The sequence below is a fragment of the Electrona antarctica genome (assembly GCF_951216825.1).
Source record: "Electrona antarctica genome assembly, chromosome: 19".
Classification (NCBI taxonomy): Eukaryota; Metazoa; Chordata; class Actinopteri; order Myctophiformes; family Myctophidae; genus Electrona; species Electrona antarctica.
In genome coordinates this window covers 226,764-231,763 of record NC_136800.1, presented here as the reverse complement: position 1 = coordinate 231,763, position 5,000 = coordinate 226,764, and the positions used below count along the sequence as shown (strand labels likewise).

The 5,000-nt window shown below is 44.7% G+C and overlaps 1 protein-coding gene across 1 annotated transcript in view; it reads left to right on the top strand.

The window, feature by feature from the left end:
* Positions 1-5,000, top strand: part of pde4ca (phosphodiesterase 4C, cAMP-specific a) — a 139,306-nt gene that overhangs the window by 102,113 nt on the left and 32,193 nt on the right. The gene's annotated exons all lie outside the window — the stretch shown is intronic.

The window sequence follows — 5,000 nt, the reverse complement described above, 5'->3', positions numbered from 1 at the left end:
AAACACCTGTGTTGGTCCTCCTCAACATGGCAGGTGTAGGACTACACCTGCCAGCCCATGAATAGCCACATTGAGACCCAGCACACATCACATCGCTGCACTGAACACTGTGTCCTCCTCTAAATCTCACGTACCATCCTCTCTCTCTCTCTCTGTCTCTCTCTGCGTTTGTCTCTCTCTCTCTCCTCACTACCCTCCTTGGCTATGTATAGCGCAGTCAGTCCGAGCAGAGTATACATGTAATCACATGATATGAATGGCGGGGGCGGGGGGGCTCCTGCTCTGTCTCGTGTCGTTACGTAACAGCCAATAACACGCCACCGTCGTCTTATCCTCATGCAGCACAGCATCATCATCACACACAGCCAGCGTGAGCTGAGAGTGTAAGCGAGAGAGAGAGAGACGGAGACGGAGACACGCGCTGCACACAGAGAGAGAGAGATATGGGATGAATGTGGTGTCTGGTGAAGGCATACTACGCTGTTTGTTTTGCATCGCAGTGTGTGCCGTGAGGAGAGGAGCTTATTGGATATTTCGTGTTAATCTAATTCGACACACGCGTTCCACACCCCCTTCGGGTCCATTAACAATTTTTCGAGCATTAGTTTTGCACTCCTCGGCTATGGCCGAATTTAGCCTGAATTTAGTGTTTATCGTGCAAAACTAATGCTTGGAATGGATTCAAAATCATCATCATGTCACATGCTACTTAAAGCATAATGAAATTTAGAAATCTTTGCCTTATATAGGTTGTCAATGGTGGCCATATTGGATTTGGCCACTGTGGCGACCCTGAAGGTCGCCGGATTGGGCGCCCTAGCTAAATCATTCGAGCATGCCCTGGGCTACATCTGTGTAAAATTTGGCGCTTTTAGACGAATTATCAACCTTATCTCTCCCTAAGCTCCTGCACTAGTGGGGCTCCACCAGTGTTGATTTCGTCGACTAAAACTAAGACGAAAAATGTTCGTCGACTACCTTTTTTCACTGACGAAAACTAAATGGAAACTAAATGAAAACGAAGCTACCATGACTAAAACTAAGACTAAATATACTGACAATTTCGTCAACAAATAAAAACTAGATTAAAATTGTAGGAAGGGACTAGTGGACGAGAGATCCAGTATAAGTCATTTTACAATTAGTTGCATGCTGAAAATAGCCGATCTAGTCACAACGCGAGCTATAATAAGAGCAAGTGACAGATAGGTGATCCCAATCATATTTAGCCATCATTTATTCACTATTCGCTATTATTTGTTTTGGGGCTTCACCTCACCCCCGCACTGCAGCGCCTTTATAGTATTCGCCCTGATTGTCCAAAAATTCTCCATGTTTTGCTATAACGGCTGCTTTTCTTACAAGCATCTGTTTCTTTCTACACCGCGGAGTTTCATCGGATTGTTTGGAGAAGGTGCTGTTTTGTTGCCAAGTCGAGCTGCAGGCTGGCGGTATAGCGGCTCTCCTCCGGGGTGGGGGGGGGGGGGTGATGGGGGGTTGCGTTTCAGCTCGTGAGAGGCTGTGGGAAAATAGAGATCATGTGGATCAAGGCTGCGGACGTGCCCAGACTGTAAAGAGTGGCCTCGCCGGTGGGTCTTTTCTTTGCCTCCCGTCCCTCTGTAGTCGGATCATGTTTCGATCGGGAGGGACTCCTCACCTGAGCGCCTATTTTTAGCCCTGCGCTCGAGTCACATGCCCCCACGTCAATACCCAATGCTATTTTTAAACCTGCAGTCCACTCCACGCACAGTTCCCCTACACTAACACACATACAGGGACGGTGGGCATACATGCACGCCAACACATGCACACACACACGCACGCGCCACACACACATTTTAGTTGACTTTATCCCATTTAAACCTGAGGTCTACAAATGCCTTCTAAATCCTGACCATGTTTCTATGTCAGTGGTTCTCAAACATTTCCATCAAGGACCCCCAAGATTATATGTAATTGGCTGCCGACCCCCATCTGAAAATACCTTATTCCAGGGACCCCCCCCCCCCCCCCCCCCCCCCCCCCAGAAGCAAAGATTTGAGTTAAAAACGTTTGCTCTGAAAGAATATTTTCAAAGCTTTGCACTACATTTTCACGATTTTTCAAAAATAGCAGACCTACAAGCTCGTAGCGCGGCACTCGGTGCCGCGCAATGAGCTTTTAGATCTGCTATTTTCCAATAGCTAAAGCATAACATAATGCTTAAAACACCAAAAAGGGTTCTCGCCCCAAAAATGGGTTATTTGAATCCGCAAATTACAATTCATTGCACAGGGAGACAAATATAACGCGGGGTTGAGAGTTCAAGGATACACACATGGCACCTTCTCCTCCACACAGACACCCTGCCTATAAACAGCTGAAACAGAGCAGTATTTGGCAAGATAGTTGTTTGACTTTGCTCTTTGCCATTTTGTCAGCTATTGTTAAGCCGTTCGTGGTCAGTTTATGTACTGTACACGGAACCAGGCTTCCGAATATCAGTATGGGCGAATCGACATCGATGTCCGAGGGTTATTATGATGATTCCAAGTTATGGTCGGTATACTTCGAATGTTTATCTAGGAATGCCTGGTCCATGTACAACACGCACGCACGCACGCACACACGCACACACGCACGCACACACACAGAGTTGTCTACCGAATGTTTGCAGGTACAGTTGGGTGCCACCGATATTGTCCCTTATCATTTGACCCATTTAGGCCTGACCTCAACATTTTAAAAAATCCTTCTAAATCCTCCAGTTTTCTGAAATAAATATTTTCACGATTTTTCAAAAATAGCAGACCTACAAGCTCGGCTTGTAGATCTGCTATTTTTCAATAGCTAAATTATAACAATGTTTAAAACACCAAAAGGGGTTTTGCGCAGATCACGCAAACCTCAGCAAAAAGAAAAGGACAATATCGATGGCCTCCAACTGTACACACACTCTTTCCCTCTCCCACATGGGATGGTGTGAGCCATTCACACCGTGGGTGAAAGCAGGAGGCACCAACACCTTTGTCAATGCTCTGTTGTGTCAACCATACATTAACGCACATCCACTTCGTGCTCTTTACGAGTAGCACTCGATTGTAATTGATTTTCTCGACCACAAGAAGCTGACGGCTTACCTCAAGTGGCCCTCGAGTGGTTTGATAGATGAGGGGGGATGATGGAAGTGATGTGATTGTGGCCGAGAGGTGTCGTATATGTGTTTTCCCTCTGTCCTGTTTCATTGGAGGGTGAGACGTCTGTTCTGTGAAATGCTACAGTTGGGTGCCACCGATATTGTCCCTTATCATTTGACCCATTTAGGCCTGACCTCAAAATTAAAAAAAAATCCTTCTAAATCCTCCAGTTTTCTGAAATAAATATTTTCACGATTTTTCAAAAATAGCAGACCTACAAGCTCGTAGCGCGCCACTCGGTGGCGCGCTACGAGCTTGTAGATCTGCTATTTTTCAATAGCTAAATTATAACAATGTTTAAAACACCAAAAGGGGTTCCCGCCCAAAATGGGTTAACTGTCCTTTTGCGCAGATCACGCAAACCTCAGCAAAAAGAAAAGGACAATATCGATGGCCTCCAACTGTATGTTAAGATCTGATGATGAGTAGAGCGCGGCCGATGCCAGATCTTTGGCTCTCTCTCTCGTGTCAGTCACCGATTTTGACCCCATTTTGACACATGTAAAGCGTCTTTGAGTGTTAAGAAAAGCGCTATATAAATCCCAGATATTATTATTATTATTATTACATATAAACCCAAATTGAAATGCTTATTTTAAGCTCTCACATCGTGTGAAACAGTGTAGTATTGTCACAGTGAACTACATAAATGCTTTGTGTGTGACAAGGTTCACATCTGTGTATGTGCACTGTATATCCCTCTCCAACACGCAAGTCTTTTTCTGTTTTTTTTTCTTTTGTTCATTCATTGTGGTTTATATTGGTGCTGCCGAGAGCGCTACTGTTTCCGTGTGAATTACTGTGCTTCCTGCTGTATGCGGATAAATGACCTCTCGTTGAAAAGGTTCTGCGTGATGACGGTGATGAATGCCTGTGGTATTTTTAAAGGTTCTATTCTTTGCTGCTTATACTGTAGTTTCCGTTCTCTCTCCAAAAAAAACTATTCTCCAGTTGTTGGTATATAGCTTCGCAAGAGAACAAAGTCACAAATAGAGATTGTATGTATGGTCAAACAAAACTCAAAAGTCCAATGTCACAAGAAGAAACAATGTGTGATTTGTGTGCGGTTCTGTAATGCATGCACGAGTGTTGCAGGTACTATATGTTTGATTGATTAGCTACAATTAAGAGCAGGTGCGCTTTGGAGAATGTGTAGATTTGATATTCTAAAGGGGGAATGACTCCTACTGTCACGTTCCGTGGGAGGCATACTATGTTCCGACGGAGCATTGGTTCGACATGCGTCCGCACCTCGGACTAGTGCCTGCTCCCGTGCTTGCGGTTATGGTTAGGTTAGGGTCACCCTGCTGTGTTTTCATATGTTTAGTTAGTGTTTTACTGTTCTGTTCCTTTTATTTTGTAGTAATCAGTGTCTCTTGGTTTCCTGTGTTGCGCTTGTTTACCTGCCTTGTCTAACCTTGTGATCAGTGTAGTTTTCTCCACCTGTGTCCTGTTAGTCTCCCAGCCTATCCATGTGTTGATTTGTCAGTTGTGTTCACCTGTGTCCAGTAGTCTATTTATATGCCCTTGTGTTTTCAGTTCTTTGTTGGTTCGTTGGTACATTGTCACAGTGTTCTGATCCCCTAGTTTTCCCAGTTTAGTATTTTCCCTTGTCCTTCCCCGTGTTCTGACTGCCTGCCTGTATATTTGACCTTTACCTGGACTTTGATAACTGCCTATACTCCTGCGGTTTGGTGAAATAAATACTTATATTTGAACTGAGCTGCCTCTGCCTCTCATCTTGCGCTTGGGTCCTACACTGTCTTGACTCGAACCGTGACACCTACACTGATTGAACCACTGCAAACTCGATATATTTGGTTG